Raw genomic sequence first — 20,564 nt, forward strand, 5'->3', positions numbered from 1 at the left:
GGGTGATAGATATAAAAGAGACCTAAGGGACAACTTTTTCACACAGAGGGTGGTACGTGTATGGAATAAGCTGCCAGAGGATGTGGTGAAGGCTGGTACAATTGCAACATTTAAGAGGCATTTGGATGGGTATATGAATAGGAAGGGTTTGGAAGGATATGGACTGGGTGCTGGCAGGTGGGACTAGATTGGGTTGGGATAGCTGGTCAGCATGGACAGATTGGACCGAAGGGTCTGTCTCCATGCTGTACATCTCTATGACTCTGTGACCTAATAACCACTTGCGTTATTGAGAATCCATCTCCCGCTGCCTTAAAAATACTCATGGAATCCAATTCCACCAGCATTTTGGGTACAGTGTTCCAAAGACTCATGATCCTTTGAGATGATTTTTATCCTCACTGCTCCTTGAAATGGCTGACCCTTTATTTTCAAACAGAGACACTTACTTCGAGATTCTCCTCCACAGGAAGCAGACTCCACATCCTCCCTGTCAAGAACTCAATCTCAGGGTCTTGGGTTTCTCAATCAAGTCAACTCCGACTCTTCTAAATGCCAGTGAACACCTGCCCAGTCTGTTCACCCTTTCCTCAAAACACCTGCCTCTTCCAGGGATTCGTCTGGTAAACCTTCCCTGTGTGTTCACCTCTTCCTAAATAAAGTGACCAAAACTGTGCACACTACTCCTTTTTTACTCAATTCCTCTCATAATAAACAACAACAGACTATTATACAAATCACTTGCTGTTGTATGTGCAAACTACAGATCTGCAATCTTTCACCATTTAAATAATATGCTTTTTAAAACTTCTTGCTGTCAAAATAGACAATTTCACTTTATCCCACATATTACTCATGTCTGCAGGTTTGACACTCAGATAACCTGTCTGTAGCTTCTCTGTCACTATGCACTGACCTCCCTCCCCCCATCCCTGACCAACTCCTACCCATCATCAATTGTAATTTCCCCTCCTAAACACAGTCTTTTGAGTTGTCATGCTACACATGAGGGAAGCTAAATAAACTTCTTGTTTCTCTATCTCTGTTCTGCAGTGAGTAATTGTCTCAACACAGCAATGTGAAACAGGAACTTGCCAGACTACAGCACTGTCTTGTTGGCAGCTTCTCGACTCCTGCTCGGGTTTTGACATTATCCCAAATGAAAGATGCAAACCTCAAATCAAGGATAGCCTCCAGGTGACATGTTCAATGAATAATTTCATCAAAATCCTGTTCAGCTCCATCTATCTTGAAGTTAGTGGGCAGCACAGTGGCACAGTGGTTAGCACTGCTGCCTCACAGCACCAGAGACCTGAGCCCAATTCCCGCCTCAGGCAACTGTCTGTGTGGAGTTTGCACATTCTCCCTGTGTCTGCGTGGGTTTCCTCCGGGTGCTCCGGTTTCTTCCCACAGTCCAAAAATGTGCAGGTCAGGTGAACTGGTCATGCTAAATTGCCCGTAGTGTTAGGTAGAGAGGTAAATGTAGAGGAATGGGTCTGGGTGGGTTGCTCTTCAGAGGGTCAGTGTGGACTTGTTGGGCCGAAGGGCCTGTTTCCACCCTAAGTAATCTAATCTAATCTTCTCTTTTAGATTTGGAATGAATTTTAATGGCAGGAAACTTTAGGTGGTACATTTGGTTTAAATGAGTAGGGAGGTAGCATACACTTGGAAAGCAAAAAGGGGAGAGAAATCTTAGAATTCAAATTCACAAATCACTGAAACTGGCAGTGCAGTTTAGCAAGCTCATAAACATGAAAACACAACACTGAGGGTCTTTACTGAAGGGACTCAATAACTCAGCAGACCCATTATGTTCAATATATTTTGAATCTGGTTCAGGTGTCACTTTGAGCACAGAGCAGTTTCAAACTCCTTCAGGTCCTCAAAGCGCAACATAAATCAATGGCAATCTGTCCCTATGAACACACTCCATATTCACATCATACTCCCACTCAGGCCCCCACCACATACTCCCCCAGCACCTCCATGCTCCTCCAGCAACTCCACGCTCCCCCACCAGCTCCACACTCCCTCAGCATCTCCACATTCCCCCAGCACCTCCACCCTCCCCCACTAGCTCCACGCTTCCCCACCAGTTCCACCCTCCCCCAGAAGCTCCACCCTCCCCCCCCATAGCTCCACCCTCCACAGCACCTCCATGCTCCCCCAGCAGCTCCATGCTCCCCGTCTGCTGGGCCTTCCCCACCTCATTGACCATTCATGCAACACCAGAGGATAGGCTTCTGTTAATAAAAGGTACTCTGTGGAGTTACAGACAAACCCAAACTTGCACAAAGCCTGCTCCCAGAACATGTTCACCCATCAGGACCATATATCAGGACCATCATATATCTCTCTGTCTCCTCTCTCTCCCTCCCACTCAACCCACCTCTCTGTCTCCTCTCTCTCCAATCCCCCACAACAGTCTCTCCCTTTTCTCTCACCTTCACTTGTTCCCCCTCTCCACCTACACCCTTTCACTTTCTCTCTCTCTCTCTCTTTCCCCCACCCCCCACCTTCCCTGACCCAGCCTTTTTTTCTCTCTCTCTCTCTGCCCTGACATTGTTGAAGGCAGGAGTTTCTTTCATTCCCATTTTTAACCTGAGATTTCTAGTAGCCACGGTATGTTAATTTTGCTTTTAATGTTTCATTCATGTATTAAATTTGATGGGTGGCATGGTGGTTCAGTGGTTAGCACTGCTGCCTCACAGTGCCAGGGACCCGGGTTCGATTCTGGCCTCAGGCAATTATCTGTGTAGAATTTGCACATTCTCCCCCTGTCTGCGTGGGTTTCCTCCGGGTGCTCCGGTTTCATCCCACAGTCCAAAGATGTGCAGGTCAGGTGGATTGGTCATGCTAAATTGCCCATAGTGTTTGGTGCATTAGTCAGGGGTAAATATAGGGGAAGGGAAATGGGTCTGGATGGGTTACTCTTCGGAGGGTTGGTGTGGACTTGTTGGGCTGAAGGGCCTGTTTCCACACTGTAGGGAATCTAACCTAAAAGGTGGCAAACAGGTTACTTCTCAATGATGCTATCTGTGGGAGCTTGCTGTGCAGAAATTGTGTTTCCAACAAGATGACAGCGACTGAATTTCGTTGGGATGTTTGGATTTTGTGGAAAAAACTGTGTGAAAGAACCATGGAATGAACAAGGCAGAAGGCAGCTACTCTGCCCATCGAGCTGGTGCTGGCTCTTTCAGAAAGATATTCAGTCTTAACCACCTGTTCTCTCCCTATTCCTTTGTTATGGTTTTTGCAAGTTTTTACTTAACTTTCTTTTGGAAGCTACAGTTGAAGTTTTAACCATTATTCCAGCGGCCATGCATTGTAAACACTCCCCATTTGTATAATTGTAGATGCAAATCTTGTTCCTCTTTAAAAAACAAATCTGGAGTTAGGGATTGTAGAAATAAGGCATTGGATAATCAAGACATACATTGCATCCAAACTAATGACCGTATTTGTGATGATTCAGCATTAAATGATCCCAAACTCGTAAAGCAAAATAAACTTGCCCAAACAAGTAGCTGTGATGAGCAATGAGATTCTCCCTTTATCTCACTGTGGAACATTTAATTAGCAGAGATAACAAAATGAAACAATTGAGAATGAGTGACTAATTCTGCTCGGGGGAAAAGTTGATAAATTAGATATAGATTCCCAGATCTTTTATATTTAATACAAAGGGAGAACTACAGCAGGAACTTCAAGCCTGTCCTCCCATCCAATAAGATCATGGCTGACCTATTCTCCCATCCAATAAGATCATGGCTGACCTGATTTTAACCTCAATTCTACATTTTTGCATATCCCTGTTAATAGTTCATCATTAATCTGTCTACGTCTGCTTGAAAAATACTTAAAGGATCTGGCCCCACTGGCTTTTGAGAAAACACTCATTCAAAACTCTCTGAGATTAAAGTGTTTCCTCATCTCTGTCTTGAATTAGCAATCCCCTATTTTAAACAATGACCCCTGGTTCTAGATTCTCCCACAAGAGGAAGCACCCTTTCCACATCCTCCTGCTCAAGTCCCCTTAGAGTCTGATATGTTTCAATTCAGTCACCTCTGACTCTCTTAAAGTCCAGAGGATACAGGTCTAGCCTTTCCTCATCATGGAATCTGCCCATTCCAGGTATTAGTTGAGTCAACCTTCTCTGAACTGCTTCCAACACATTCACACTCATCTGTAAGTTCAGGACCAATACTATACACAGTGCTCCAAATGTGGTCTCACTAATACCCTGAAAAACTGAAGCCTGTTCTTCCATACTCTTGCTTTCAATTCCCCTCACAATAAATCATCACATTCTATCAGCTTTCCTGCTTATCTGCTGTACCTCCAGACTAACATTCTGTGATTCATGCACTGGGACACCCAGGTCCCTCTGCATTCTCAGAACTCTGAAACCTCTCACCATTTAGATAAGGTGCTTCCTTTTTATTCTTCCTTCCTTTCATACATTCTCACATTGTACTCTTCATTTGCCAGATTTTTGTGCACTCATTTAACCGATCCATATGGATGTTCCAGGGTTTAGATCTTTTAAAAAGTATGGGGAGGGGGGTAAGAAACAAGGCGGGGGGGAGGGTGGGGGGGGAGGGGAGGTGGGAGTAGTTAATTAGTTGTTAATTAAGAGTGCATCACAGCTGCAGGAAAAAAGTTATTGAGGAGGGTTTGTCTACTGAGTCAGTATGGGTGGAAGTCAGTAACAGGAAAGGAGCAGTCACTTCATTGGGTGCTTTCTACAGACCCCAATAGCAGCTGAGAGATGGAAGAACAGATTGGACAGCAGACCTTGGAAAGGTGCAGATGTAACAGAGTGTCTGCAATTTCCCCAATGTTGTTGGGAACCTCCTTAGTGCAGATGGTCTGGATGGATCTGATTTTGTCAGGTGTGTCCAGGAGGGATTCCTGACTCAATATGTAGATAGGCTGACTAGGAGGGAGGCCATATTGGATTTGGTGCTAGGCAACAAGACAGGCCAGGTGTCGATCTCATGGTAGGGGAGCATTTCGGTGACAGTGACCACAACTGCCTCACCTTTTCCATGGAGAGGGAGAGGAACAGAGAGTATGGGAAGGTATTCATTTGGGGGGGAATTATTCTGCTGAGGAGTATAAATTGGGAACAATTGTTCTCTGGGAAATGGACAACAGAAATGTGGAGCCTGTTTAAGGAGTATTTGTTGCGAGTGTTGGATAACGTTGTCCCACCGACACAGGCAAGAAATGGGAAAGTGAAGGAGCCTTGGATAACAAGAGCAGAGGAGCTTCCTGTCAAAATGAAGAAGGAAGCTTACTTAAGGTTGAGAAAGCAAGGATCTGGCACAGCTTTACAGGATTGCAGGGTAGATAGGAAAGAACACAAAAATAGACTGAGAAGAGCTAGGAGAGGGCATGAAAAAGTTTTGGTGGGAAGGATTAGGAAAACCCAAAGGTGTTCTATACATATGTGAGAAATAAGAGAATGATCAGAGAGAGGGTACAGCCGATCAGGGATAGTGGAGGGAATTTATGCCTGGAGTCTGAAGAGGTAGGGGAGTATTCACTAGAGAGAGGGACCTTGTTGATAGTGAGAACACTGTGGACCAGGTTAATAGGCTGGAACAGATTGATATTAAGGAAGTGGATGTGCTGGAAATTCTGGGAAGCATCAAGATAGATAAGTCCCCAGGGCTGGACCAGATATATCCAAGGTCATTACAGGGATTGAGGAATGAGATTGCTGCGCCTCTGGCAATGATCTTTGCATCCTCACTCTCCATGGGAGTAGTACTAGATGACTGGAGGGCAGTGAATGTTGTACCTCTTCAAGAAAGGGAATAGGGAAATCCCTGGGAATTTCAGACCAGTCAGTCTTACATTTTTGGTAAGCAAGGTACTGGAAAGGATTCTGAGAGATAGAATTTACGACTATTTGGAAAGACATAGTTTGATTAAAGATAGTCAGCATGGCTTTGTGAGGGGCAGGTCATGACTCACAAGCCTTATTGAGTTCTTTGAGGATGTGATGAGACAAGTTGATGAAGGTCGAGCAGTGGATGTGGTGAATATGGATTTCAGTAAGGCATTTGATAAGGTTCCCCATGGTAGGCTCATTCAGAAAGTTAGGAGGTATGGGATACAGGGACATTTAGCTGTCTGGATACAGAATTAGCTGGCCGAAAGAAGACAGCGAGTGGTAGTGGATGGAAAGTATTCCGCCTGGAGGTCGGTGACTGCTGGTGTCCCACAGGGATCTGTTCTAAGGCATCTGCTCTTTGTAGTTTTTATTAATGACTTGGATGAAGAAGTGGAATGGTGGGTTAGTAAGTTTGCCAATGACACAAAGGTCGCTGGTGTTGTAGATAGTGTCGAGGGCTGTTACAGGCTACAAGACATTGACAGGAGGCAGAGCTGGGCTGAGAAGTGGCAGATGGAGTTCAACCTGGGTAAATGTGAAGTGATTCCTTTTGGAAGGTTGAATTTGAATGCTGAATACAAATTTGGCAGTGTGGAGGAACAGCGGGATCTTGGAGTCCATGTACATAGATCCCACAAAGTCTTGACCCAAGTTGATAGAGTTAGAATAGCTTTCATTTATAGGAGGATTGAGTTTAAGAGCCATGAGGTTTTGCTGCAGCTCTATAAAACCCTGGTTAGACCACACTTGGAATACTGTGTCCAGTTCTGGTTGTCTCAGTATAGGAAGGATGTAGATGCTTTAGAGAGGGTGCAAAGGAGGTTTACCAGGATGCTGCCTGGATTGGAGGGCATGTCTTATGAAGAGAGGTTGAGTGAGCTCGTGCTTTTCACACTGGGAGAGAAGAAGGAAGAGAGATGACTTGATAGAGGTGTACGAGGTAATGAGAGGCATACGGAGAGTAGATAGCCAGAGACATTTCCCCAGGGCAGAAATGGCTGTCATGAGGGATTAGAATTTTAAGGTGATTGGAGGAAGGTTTGGGGGGATGTCAGAGGTAGACTCTTTACACAGAGAGTGGTGGGTGTGTGGAATGCACTGCCAGCAGTGGGAGTAGAGTCAGAGACATTAGGGACATTTAAGCTACTGCTGGAGAAGCACATGGATAGCAGTAAATTGAGGCGTGTGTAGGTTAGGTTGGTCTTAGATTAAGATAAATGCTCAGCACAACATCGTGGGCCGAAGGGCCTGGACTGTGCTGTCCTGTTCTATTTCTCTTTGTAGACACCTCATGTCATATCCACAACTTGCTCTCTAACTTATCTTTGGGTCACTAGTAAGTTTTGCTCCTTTCCCTTCTATCCCTCCATCCAAATCATTTATCTAAATCTTGTAAAGAATTAGGCCCAGCATGGATCTATGTGGCCCACTACTCATAACGCCCTGCCAGCCTGAAAAAGACCCATTTAGCTGACACTCTGCTTCCTGTTAGTCGGCCCAATCCCATGAACTTTTATCTTCTGCATATTAGAGAAGCTACAATTCACAACCACAGATTTCTTTGGTGACTGTAGATATGAAATTTTTGTATTTTTTTAAATCACTGCCCATTTTTGGTAGGAGTATTTTCACATCTGTTCAGATTCAAACATTTACCACAAACACCTCCCTCTATTGTTGAAAGTTACTGAGTGACCAACAGGACTGCCACAAGCAGAGGGAAATACAAACCTGGAACTGTCTGCATCAAATGTTGTGTTTTCAAGAGATGAACTGATCTTGAATGGTGAGAATATGGAGGAATACAGAGCTAAGGAAATAACCAGAATTGGGATATAGTGCCATGCTGTGATTGATTGGAAGAGCAGATTGGACAGGGTGAATGGCTTCCTCCTTTTCCTATGTCTCCACTTCCTGAAAAAGTCATTGCAATGCACGTTACTTTCCAAACCACAACACTCCACAAACGGAAAGTTCTCATCAGACGCAGATCAGCTGCTGGACTGGCTTCCACTATCTGTGCATTGTGAAGTATTTTGCCCGGCTTTGTTTCTTTTGGGGGTGGCTGAGGACAGTCACTCCTCGAGGTGAATGAGATCAGTGCGAAGGAAACAGAAACGTTGCTCATTCTCAATGCCCAGTTCCCTGAACTCAACATCTATTGCTTGCCTCCAGCCCCAGTCACAAGTGACACCCTGGGGTCTGACTGGGATTAATCTTCTTTAGTAATGAGCCAGTTTGTGTCTGCCTGTATACATTTCATTATATAACAGGATTAGTAGCCGAATTAAATTGACACTCAAAGGATTTTTTTAAAGTCTGCTAACAAATAAAGTTCAATCAGCTGGAGAGATGTTAGGGTTATGGCAATGTCACTGAACCAGTAACCCTGAGACCTCAGGTAATACCTGGGAACATAGGTATAAATCCTCTCACAGAGGCTGGTAGAATTTCCACTGCAGTGGACTAGTAGCGTCCCTCCTCCTGGCCCAGGAGGTTTGTGATCTTTACAGAAATGTACCCTACCCTAAACAAAGGTTCAAAATCGGACTCTGTTACATGACATAGAGTCATAGAGTCAGAGATGTACAGCACAGAAACACACCCTTCGGTCCAACTAATCCATGCTGACCAGATATCCCAACCCAATCTAGTCCCACCTGCCAGCACCTGGCTCATAACCCTCCAAACATACATAAGTCCACATTTTTCCAGCATCAGTCTGACACTGTCTCTGACATGCTGGAGACCTCCAGGGTAAATATGTAACTCCATGAAAGGGGTGAACATATTAAAGAGGTCACAGTTGAAAATGTGTTGCTGGTTAAAGCACAGCAGGTCAGGCAGCATCCAAGGAATAGGAAATTCGACGTTTCGGGCATAAGCCCTTCATCAGGCTTATGCCCGAAACGTCGAATTTCCTATTCCTTGGATGCTGCCTGACCTGCTGTGCATTAACCAGCAACACATTTTCAACTGTGATCTCCAGCATCTGCAGACCTCACTTTTTACCCGAAGATATTAAAGAGGTCACCCCGCCTCCAAAATAGACACTGAGGGGATAGTCATCAGTCCCACATCCTGAGCCTTCTATATATACTTTCTAGAAAATGAGGAAAATGTTTGTTTTAAACTTTATTTCTCCATCGCAAACAGCTTGTTGGAGTTTGGTTCTTCATTTGCCTGACTGCTGGCATATGGAGCATTCGGGGGTGGGGGAGCCTCCATCTTGGTAATTGCCGAGATTCACCAATGTCCTTCGGGAAAGAAATCTGCCCTTCCCTCACTTGGTCACGTGGTTTAAAATCATAGCGAGCATGGATAGGATAAATAGACAAGGTCTTCTCCCTGGGGTGGGGGAGTTCAGAAGTAGAGGGCATAGGTTTAGGGTGAGAGGGGAAAGATTTAAAAGGAACCTAAGGGGCAACTTTTTCACACAGAGGGTGGTACGTGTATGGAATGAGCTGCCAGAGGAAGTGATGGAGGCTGGTACAATTCCAACATTTCAAAGGCATCTGGATGGGTATATGAATAGGAAGGGTTTGGAGGGAAATGGGCCAAGTGCTGGCAAATGGGACTATGTTTATTTAGGAAAATTGGTCAGCATGGACAAGTTGGATGAAAGGGTCTGTTTCTGTGATGTACATCTCTATGACTCTATGATTCGGAATAGCGTCTGAAATGACCCTATCAAAACAACCAAGCCATGGTCAATTAAGGACAGGCAAAAACTGCTGGTCTCGCCAGCAACATTCACCACCTGGAAACAAACAGGTGAAGAGAAGGAATTGTAAGGAGAAACTGTTTGTCATTTGCATTAAGCCTAACTGAATTATCCAAGGGAGTGCCGCACTAACCAAGAGAGAGGCACGGCAGCTCAGTGCTTAGCTGCTACTTCACAGTGCCAGAGACCCGGTTTCGATTCCAGCCTTGGGGATTTGCACACGGAGTTTTCACATTCTCTCTGGGTCAATGTGGGTTTTCTCCAATGCCCTGGTTTCATCCCATAGTCCAAATTGTGCAAGTCAGGTGGATTGGCTATGGTACATTGCCCACAATGCGCACTGAACCTCCGACAGTGCGCCTCTCCCTCAGCGTTGACCTCTGACAGTGAGGCACTCCCTCAGCGCTGATCCTCCGACAGTGCAGCACTCCGCCAGCGCTGGCCCTCTGACAGTGCAGCTCTCCCTCAGTACTGACCCTCTGACAGTGCGGCACACCCTCAGTACTGACCCTCTGACAGTGCGGCACACCCTCAGCACTGACCCTCTGACAGTGAGGCACACCCTCAGCGCTGACCCTCTGACAGTGAGGCACTCCCTCAGCGCTGACCCTCTGACAATGCAGCACTCCCTCAGTACTGACCCTCTGACAGTGCGGCACTCCCTCAGTACTGACCCTCTGACAGTGCGACACTCCCTGAAATGCTACACCAGCCTCAGCTTTCTTTTGAAATTGTTATATTTAGTCTGAAGTGATGTGATTTTCACCACTCTACACACAATAAAAGTAATTGGTGCCCTTTGGCCTCCTTTATCTGAGAACCAGCTAACCGTTTATTCTTTAACTGAAGCTATCTGCTGCGGGTCATAAGTTGTTATCAGAAGCAATCGTATCTTGATAGACAGAAGTACTTCTGGCATGAACACAACAAGAACTGATAATTACACCCAGGAGCAACCTGCTACTACACAGAATTATGTTTACAGCCTTAGGAAATACAATTTCACAAATCCAGTACAATACTGGCATTTTAACTATTAAGATGATGTTGTGGGAATGTAGAATTATAGAATTGCTACTGTGCAAAAGGAGGCCATTCGGCCCATCATGCCTGCACCTATTCTATCTCCTGCTTTTTCCCCATACTGCACACCATTTCTATCCAAATAACCATCCAACACCCTCCTGAATGCGCCAATTGAACCTGCCACCACCACAGGTCAGGTCCAAAAAATTCACTCTGTCAACACGTTTTTTTTCTCACCTCACCCTTCCTTCATTTGCACAACACTTTAAACCTATACCCTCTCGTTCTTTTTTTTTCTTTTACAAGCAGAAATGGCCTCTCTGTATCTACTTCTGTTCTGCCAGCGCGTGAGTTTAAAAACCTCAATACCTTCTCCATGAAGAACACAAGGAAATTCTATAGAAATGTTCTCAATTGAGGAAGCGTTTTCACCAAGTACTTTGCTGAAAATGTTGACAACAGTTTAATGTGTGCTGTGGTCTACCTGCTGTTTACAGAGTGTCACATAACTTTGGAGAAAAGACAAGTGAAGCATTTAGGGAGATAAGGGATGGGGTTTATGGCCTTTAATTGCTGAAAAGCCTGGCTCAGGGTTATTAAGGGATCCTACGTTGATGGTTGTCTAGCAACCGATTCTGTACTTAATTTTCTGTTTTACAGATTTGAGTAAGCAAAAACCCCCAGGATTTGTCAGTACCTCTCCCTTCCCCAGGGCGGGTTTCTAGGAATCTGATAAAGTTCCCACAATGCAGTGTTTCTGACTATCTCATAAACCCTTTGAAAAGCTAAACTGGCCGTTTTAAATTCTATCCTTGGTTTCAGACTCTGGCCAATAGAATTTCACCCTTTTGCCTTTAAATCCTCTCTGCAATTTTATCTTTTGTGTTATTTGATGTGTCTATGCGTAGAATGAAAGCAATATTGTTCGGATACAAGCTTATAGCCAATATTTTGCCACGTTTTAAAAATAGCTTATAATGAATGGATTATTTTGAGTTTATTAAAGAAGTTGCTAAAAGTCTCTTTCTTCTGAAAAACAGTAAAAAAAGGATCACTTGGCCATTTTAGTGATTAAACCAACACATATATTCAAATAGGGAAACTGGTGAAGTTGTGGGGCTTATTAGTCAATGCAGGAACTTACTCATGAGTATCATTGTTCAATACATAACATCCCACTCCAAACTAATTTAATCAGACCCCCCCCCCCATCTGCTATTTCAATCTCTCTTGCTGAAGGAATTTTCCAATGCTTGACTCAGGCACATGGATCTTAGTTCTATGCACATTTTCAAGTATTTTTAATCAACCCAACTGTATTATGATGCATCCTTGGGACAGTGAAACTTGAAAGTGGACCTTCAAGTTGAGAGGGAGGGACAGTACCACTGTGCCACAAGAGTCGTCAAATGAACAGTTATTCCTGATCTAACAAAGCGACAACTGCCCTGAACAAACGAGAAAGACTGAATAAAGGTATTTCGGTTGTGACAGCATTGCTCTCTGCTCACCGAAAACCCAACAGTTCCTCTATGCTTCATATCAAATTCAATGAATCTCTCAAAGGAATAAATACACATCAATGTGTGAATGTAAAATTTCACAAATATGAAACAAAAAAGAGACATTTAGTTCAGATTTTTTGTGAACTGGAACCAGAAACTTGCTAAAATGTGAATCAACCAATAAATAGCAACTGACCTCTAATTGACCTCAAGCTATAATCACCTTCAGCAATTAATCTCAGGGATTTCTCCAATTATAAAACTAGACTTTGCTACCTTAAAAAAGTAACCCAAGGGACTCTCGTGGTGTCCTGTCCCTGTCCCAAGGGCCCCAGGTTTAAGTCCCATCTACTCCAGAGGTGTGTAATAACATCTCTGAACAGCTTGATTCGGGAAATAAATAAAAGGCAGTAGAAAGTAACCCAAGGGGACCTTGGGGTGTAGTGGTAGCTGTTCTACCTGTGAGCCAGATAATTCTGGAGGTGGATGCCAGAAATCTGAGTAAGTTGATTAACATAACTGGAAAGTGACGCAATAATTTAATAGTGTGTGATTCCCCACTCCGAGCATTATATAACTTTGCATCAGGATTTAATGGAGAAATATCACTGATTTTCCACAGGCACACGCTTTAGCGGATAATCAGCCCCTCAAGCCTGTACAATGATGGCTGACCTAATGGTCAGTCTATGTTCCTGCCTATCCTGATATCCTTTCAGTCCCTTGTTTGACAAGAAACTATTTACTTCTGCATTAAAAATATTCAAGGACTCAGCTTCCACCATTATTACAAGACATGAATTCCAAAGGCACATGATCCTCAGAGAAAAAACTTTGCCCCATCTTTGTCTTAAATGAGAATCACATTTTTGAACAGAGGCCTCTATTTCTAGATTCTCCCATAACAAGATATGTCCTCTTCACATCCATTCTGTTAAAAACCCCTCAGGATCTTATATGTTTTAATTCAGTCACCTCTCACTCTTCTAAACTCCAGAAGATACAAGTCCAACCTGTCCAACTTTTCTTCATAAGATAACACATTCATTCTGGGTATTAGTTTAGTAAACTTTCTCTGAACTGCCTCCAGCGCAGGTACATCGTTCCTTAAGCACGTTGACCAGTAATGAATGCAGTTCTTCAGATGTAATCTCACCCGTGCACTGGATAACTAAAGCATAACATCCCTACATTTGTATTCAAGTCGCTGTGCAATAATCAATAAGAACAATGTAACATACACAGAGAACTATGTCCCCTCAACCCATCATTTATGGATGATCTTCAAATTCCCAGCTGTATCCTCTCAATATTCAATAGATATACACTGATCTATTGGTATGAACTGAGCAAGGGCCAAAATATAACCATCTCAAGGTGGATGATACTGAGCCTTACAATGCGCAGGAGTCAGATCATTGCTCAGAACCCATAACCAGCTGATCTACTTGTGTTATTGTAGCACACTGACTGAGCAATGCTTCTTGGTCACATCCCCCATCGCACATTAACTTTTAAATATTACATTCAATAAGTTCTTTTGAGAGAGTGAGCTCAGTCATTCACTTGGGAAATGTACTGACTTCAGTGACACTGAGTCCCAGTTTATAAAGACTTTGTGGAGTCAATAGGCATGTAATACTACCTGGGCTAGACATAGGAAGAAAATCAGCCAGGACTGGTGTCCCCATACCATACAGCAGGAGTCACTCTTTAGATGGACAGACAGAGAGAGAGGCTAAGATGCCTGTTTCCATTCTCTGTTGAAACTGACAGATGCAGTTGTTGCTTTGGCATGCTCCTTGTGGTACCTGTGGCGATATTGACAAGGAGCAGGGGGAGCTGAGGTTTGTTGATAATACCCCTGGGGTGTGCAAGAGTCTTGATTTCTTGCAGGGAGGGAGCAAATAATGGTCATTATTGGTAGTGCTCCCTGGTAGTGCATCTATACTTAGAAGAGATATGTAACAATGTTTACAGATCAAACTCAGGAGCACATTAACATTTGACGGGCTGGAGAAATGAATTAAACTTGTGGGAGAGTTCAAAACTGAAAGTGTAGAAAGCTACAGCTTTGATCTGACACACTATCATTGCTACATTAAGTCAATATCATGAGTTCCACAGTGCAGCTGTAGCACTGACACCGTGTAGTAAACAGACAGCATGTTAACACCCATTCACGTTGTACAAACATACACATTAATAAGTTCATTACATGAGCAATCTGCAGGAAAAAACACATTAATTTTTTTTCTATTTTAAAAGTAAAACCCCAGCTGGTATTTCCCCAGTTTGTTCAGACTTCATTTCCTTTCAGTGTTGCCTCCCAAACAAAGCCTCTCCAATTTTAAATCACTCCAAAAACTCCCTTTTTTTATATAGCTCTCTGTTACTTGCTCTGAGTAAATAAGTTGGGTTGTTTTGTATTGTGGATTATCTATGCTCACTCATTGGAAGGAGAAGCCGGATAAACATAGGAGCAGGAAAGGAATAGAAGGATGTGTTGCTGGGCTGTGTGGTGACGAGGGCTGGGAGGAGGGATATGTGGTGCAGAAACACCAGCGTTTACCTGTTGGGCCTGTTTCTGTGTGGGAGCCTCAACCTAGCCACTCCACAACAACCTTAGTTGGAAGGAGAAAGATTCTGAGAAAAATGAGCCTTCCACATCACTCCCCAGAAGTTTTGAAGACGACAAGGGGTTTTGATCAGGTCGACAGGGAGAAACTGGTTCCATTGATACAAGAATCAGTAATCAGAGAGACGTGGAGTAGAAATAATTGGCAAAAGAATCAGAAGAGAAATTAAAGGATTTTTTTTAAAATGGTGAGTTGTTACAATCTGAAACCTGTTATCTACAAATCAGATTCAATAGTAACTTTCAAAAGGAACTGGAAAAAATACCTGAGGGGGGCAGATATTTCGGGATTAGGACAGCCAAGTAAGAAAATTTAACAGCTGCTCCATGGGGGCAGCAAACACACAATGGGGCAAGGGGCATCTTTCTGTGTTGCAAGAGTCGATGGTTATAGTCAGTATCTGAGGTGGTGAGTGTGTTTGGCAGATATGAGTGAATTGGATCTGTGATCAAACAGACTGCTGAAACTCACCATCCAGAGGTTGGGCATGAGTGAGAAGTCTGACAGAGGGCATCTCTGGAGCTCCACATGGAATTATACTTGCAGGATGTAAGAACAGAAAACTGAAAGGAGGGACAATATACAACAGAGTACAACAGGTCAAAGGCAGAATGACAGAAAGGTCAATGCCAAAAACCCAACAGCTCTCTGTGCTCCTTCCACGGAGTTTCAGAATCCCCCATGATTGTGTCAGGTTACCTCTGGAATGTGTCTCGAATCCAAAACCTCATTTTCCTGCCTGCAGCCTGCTCCACGTTTCAATCATTCGGAAGAAGGAACTCCTGATTGTCTCACTTTTAACTCTCTGACTGAAGAATGGTTTCGTTGGCCCACCTTAAGTAACCAGTTAATCCCTATGTTCTCAGCAAACTGAAGAGACATGAGCTTCAATCCCTTCCTGAGTCGATGATTTTGATTATAAAGAGCTGAGCCCCAGAATGCATGCTTGCAGCACTCCAGGAGTGACAGGGCCCCAGCCTGAAAATGATCCCTTTATTCCTACTTGATCTTTGGTCAATGAACCAAGCCTCAGTCTGTGTTATATACAAACCCCAATCCCACGCCACACAGCAGTCTCTTCTGTGATGCCTTTCTAAAAATTGTTGAAAATCCAAATACTTTACACCCACCAGTTAACCCTCGTATACCTGTCAGCTTCAAACTCATAATAACAATGTCTCAAACAACATTTTTGAGTTCATAAACCTGTGTTGAATCAATCTAATCATAGGATTTTTCTCTAATTGCTGAACCCAAATAATAGACTCTAAAATATTTCTTTTGTATTAGATGAGAGAGATTGGACAAACTTGGTTGATTTTCACTTGAACGTCGAAGAATGAAGAGTAACCTGATAGCAATTTACTAAGCAAGTTTTGAGATTTGAGATTTACCCAAACATATAAATAGAAAGCAGGAATTTTCAGCATTGTTTCGCATGAGGTCCACTGAAGATGTTACCTAGCAAGGTAACGAAACGTCTGGAAATAAACCTCCCAGCTCAGTGAGCAAACCTACATCTGGAAATTTACTAAATTCTGAGAGGTGTGGATAGAATGGATAGTTTTCCCAAGGTGCAATGTCAATTACAAGGGGGCATGGGTTTAATGTAAAAGAGGAAATGATTAAAGGAGATGTGGGAGCAGGTATTGTTACACAGAAGATGGTAAGTGCCTGAAATGTGCTTCTAGAGGGTATAGTGGGGGAGGATCCAATAACAACATTGAAGAGACATCTTCACAGACGCAAGAATAGGGGATAGAGGGATATGGGCTGTGTGGAAGCAAAAGCTTTTAGTTAAGAAAGCTGTCGTGTGTCGGCTCAGTCTTGGTGGGCTGACAGGCCAGTTCCTGTGCTGTACTGATCTTTGTTCTTTATCTGAAATCAGGCTCACTGCTTAGAGTTCCCTTTTTGCCTGATCCCTCCTTTCTGACAGTGCAGCATTGTGTTTGCTCCCTTTTAATCTACCCAGACCATTTTAGAATCTAGAAAATAGTTCAACATTAAGACTAGTGAATTCACTATCTCTATTGCTATCTCCAAAACCCGAGAGAGTAGATCTTCAGGAGGAGGAATATGTCAGCTTTAGTCTTATTTCTTTCTTCAGTGCTATTTATTTAATCATTTCTTAAAGTTCCTCATTCTCTCTAGACTCTTGTTTCACTATTATTTCAAAAAATTTTTGTTACACAATAAAGACAAAAGTTTTTTTTTAAAAATTCATTCACGAGATGAGAATGTCACTGGCCGGGCCAGTCCTTATTGTCCAGAAGGTCATTAAGTATCAACTACACTGTTGTGGGCGTGCTGTCACGTGGAGCAGATTTCCTTCCCTTAGGGACATTAATGAACGAGCTGGAGTTTTACAGCAAACCATTGGATAAGCATTATTTTTAAAATTCCAGACTTTTATTGAATTTGAATTTCAACCATCTACCACGTGGGATTTAAACCCAAGTCCCAGGACACGAGCCCACATTCTGGAATATTAGCGCAGTAACAACACCCCATCACCTCTCCTGTGCCGGATTCCAAGATCGACCAGGGATATTGGTTCCTACATGGACCATGACAACTGGACCTTCTTCCTCCCAGTCCGTGCTCTTGGAGCCTGCACTGTGCAACTAAACAGAACCTTCAATGGTTTTTTTTTAATTCATTCACAGGATGAGTGCATCACTGGCTGGACCAGCATTTATTGCCCATCCCTAATTGCCCAGAGGGCAGTTAAGAGTAAACCACATTGCTGTGGGTCTGGAGTCACATGTCAGCCAGACCAAAAGGACATTAGGGTTTTTCCAATAATCAAATTCACATTCTTCATTATACTCTTGATTCCACAACCTTTTTATATAAATTTGATTCCAATTCCACCAGGATAGGATTCAAACCCATTCCCTGCTACATCACCAGGCACCTGGATTAATAATCTACTGATAATACCTCTCCCGTCCAGACTAGCACAACAGGATCAAGTTTTCTGAACACACTGCCCTCTATTAACACCCCGTTCTGCTGCGCCTTGGTCATAGAGTCATGGTCAGTTGTTCATTTCACTGACAGACTTCACTCTCACCCTCAAACAGGTTACCAGCTCCTCATCCAGCACTGGCCTGGGGTTCCCCTTGCCTACCCAATCCTCACCTAAATCAGGAACGCGACAATGAGCACAATTCCAAGATGCTTGGGTGTTGAATGGCGCTATATAAATTCCGGTTTTCAGGCTTGGAGTGCAAAGTTAACCGACGTCTCGGCATGCCTAAGAGCTCGGTCCCAGCCCACAAGGAATGCGATGTAGGAATTCCAATGAACATTGGGTTAATTTTCTGTACACTGGCTGACGGGAGTGGGAGGGGAAAGGAATGAGGAGATCATTTCTTGACGGTCCCAGAGATTTAATCCCGGGATTTAATCCTCAGGGTTGGGGTGAGCAGCAATCTCTAGAGGTCGCTGCCTTTTTCTCCCGTGTCAGACCCGGACCATCTTGTGAGAGATATAAATATCCACGAGAGGAATCCAGCAGTGACGGGCTAAACAACAAATTGAGAGTAACTCGAGTTTTCACATTCTGCGCTCCCTAACTTTCTGTCCCTGAAATCGCAGCGTTTGCTTTCAGTGACACACTGGGCACCTTGTTTCTCAAACACACACAGGTTTCTCTGGTCAATTCTCTGCAAATCGGTGAACTACTCCCGCCTGGCACCCAAGGACAGCGATCAGAGGAATGACATTTGTCAAAAGAAAGGTGACTCTTTGGGGCAACACTGTATCGCGCTGGAGCCTCTCCACATCTCACCAACTGGTGACAATGTAACCCGAGTGTAGCAGCTCCCCGCACACGGAATCCCGTCTAACTCTGTGTACAACAGCAGCAGCAGTCACTTACCCTCTGAAGGTCAGCACTGGAGGTTTCGCAGCAGACTGTGTTGTTTGGATTCCTGTCCCTGCCGCCAGGGAAAGTGGATTTTACTGAAACTGACGCAAGATTCCACCCCCCAGCTGGAGCGAGTCAGTTTGAGTCACCTGCTGAGCCAGGCCCCGCGGAGAGGGATGCTGGGGCTTGTAGTCCAACATGGGACCACTGCACTGTACTCACACAGGGGAGATCAACAAACGGACTTCACAGGCTGACAACCAAAGGATTGCAATTGCAACAACAGAGGGCTGTAATCACAGACTAACAGATGCAGGGCTATAAACACAGACTGACAGATACAGAACTGTAAACAATGACTGACAGAGACAGGGCTAGAAACTCACACTGACGGATACAGGGTTGTAATCACAGACTGACAGATACAGGGATATAAACACAGACTGTCAGATACAGGGCTGTAAACACAGACTGACAGAAACAGGGCTATAAACACAGGCTGACAGATACAGGGCTGTAATCACAGACTGACAGATACAGGGCTATAAACACAGACTGATAGATACAAGGCTGTAATTACAGACTGACAGATACAGGGCTATAAACACAGACTGACGGATACAGGGCTGTGATCACAGACTGACATGTACAGGGCTATAAATACAGACTGACAGATACAGGGCTGTAATCACAGACTGACAGAAACAGGGCTATAAACACAGACTGATAGATACAAGGCTGTAATTACAGACTGACAGATACAGGGCTATAAACACACACTGACAGATACAGGGCTGTGGCTGTAATTACAGACTGACAGATACAGGGCTATAAACACACACTGACAGATACAGGGCTGTGGCTGTAATTACAGACTGACAGATACAGGGCGATAAACACAGACTGATAGATACAAGGCTGTAATTACAGACTGACAGATACAGGGCTATAAACAGAGACGAAAAGATACAGAGCTGTAATCACAGACTGACAGATAAAGGGCTGAGATCACACATTGATAGATGACTGAGGACACAGTCAAATACAAAACTAGAAGCACACAAACTGTTGAGCTGGACAAGTTGGGCTGAAGTATCTGTTACCGTGCTGAAGACTCTATGATAAAATAATAGATGTTTAAATATACCGCACATTTTTGAGCTGTGTATTATTACTGACACAGTAGCTCCACCATACCTCCGTGCTATGGTATACAATGCCTCGATGAATAAAGGCTACTATCCCTTAAGCTTTCTTCACCACTCAATCCCCCTGTCCTGCTGCTTTATAGGATCTATGGACATATACACCAAGATCTCTCTGACTCTCTGCACTTCCCAGGGTCCTAATAGTCACAAGGTACTCATTTGCCTTATTAATCCCATCAAAATGCATCACCTCATACTTTTCTGGATTAAATTCCATTTGCCACTTTTCAGCCCATTAATATCCTCCTGGAGTCTAACAGTTTCCATTTTACTCTTTACCACACCACCAACTTTAATGGCATCTGAGAATTTACTGTTCATACCTCCTACATTCAGGTCTACATCATTAATGTACACAACAGACAGCAAGGTACCCAGCACTGAACGCTGTAGCAGGCCACTGGACACAGGATTCCAATCACAAAGACAACTTTACCCATCAGCCTCTGTGACCTGCTACTCGCCAAGTTTGGATCTGATTTGCCAAATCGCCCTGGATCCCAGCTTTCTGAGCTCTTTGGCCAGTCTCACATGTGAGACTTTGTCAAGTGCCTGACTGAAGTCTCCACTGCAGTCACACACCAAAGATCCTTAGATAGCACCTTCCAAACCCACAACCAGCTCAATTTAGAGTGACAAGGACAGCAGATACTTAGTAACACCACCCCCTGCAAGTTCCCCT

At 43.9% G+C, this 20,564-nt stretch overlaps 1 protein-coding gene across 3 annotated transcripts in view; it reads right to left on the reverse strand.

The window, feature by feature from the left end:
* The window catches only part of tfeb (transcription factor EB), a 126,143-nt gene extending 107,353 nt beyond the window's left edge, over window positions 1–18,790 (reverse strand). For all 3 annotated transcript variants that reach the window (XM_060845266.1, XM_060845265.1, XM_060845263.1), the window contains exon 1: window positions 18,687–18,790. The gene's annotated coding sequence lies outside the window, so the exon portion shown is untranslated. The remainder of the gene's footprint in view (window positions 1–18,686) is intronic.
* Between the last annotated feature and the right edge of the window lie 1,774 nt (window positions 18,791–20,564).

Source organism: Hemiscyllium ocellatum, chromosome 26, assembly GCF_020745735.1.
Source record: "Hemiscyllium ocellatum isolate sHemOce1 chromosome 26, sHemOce1.pat.X.cur, whole genome shotgun sequence".
In the NCBI taxonomy this organism is placed as follows: domain Eukaryota; kingdom Metazoa; phylum Chordata; class Chondrichthyes; order Orectolobiformes; family Hemiscylliidae; genus Hemiscyllium; species Hemiscyllium ocellatum.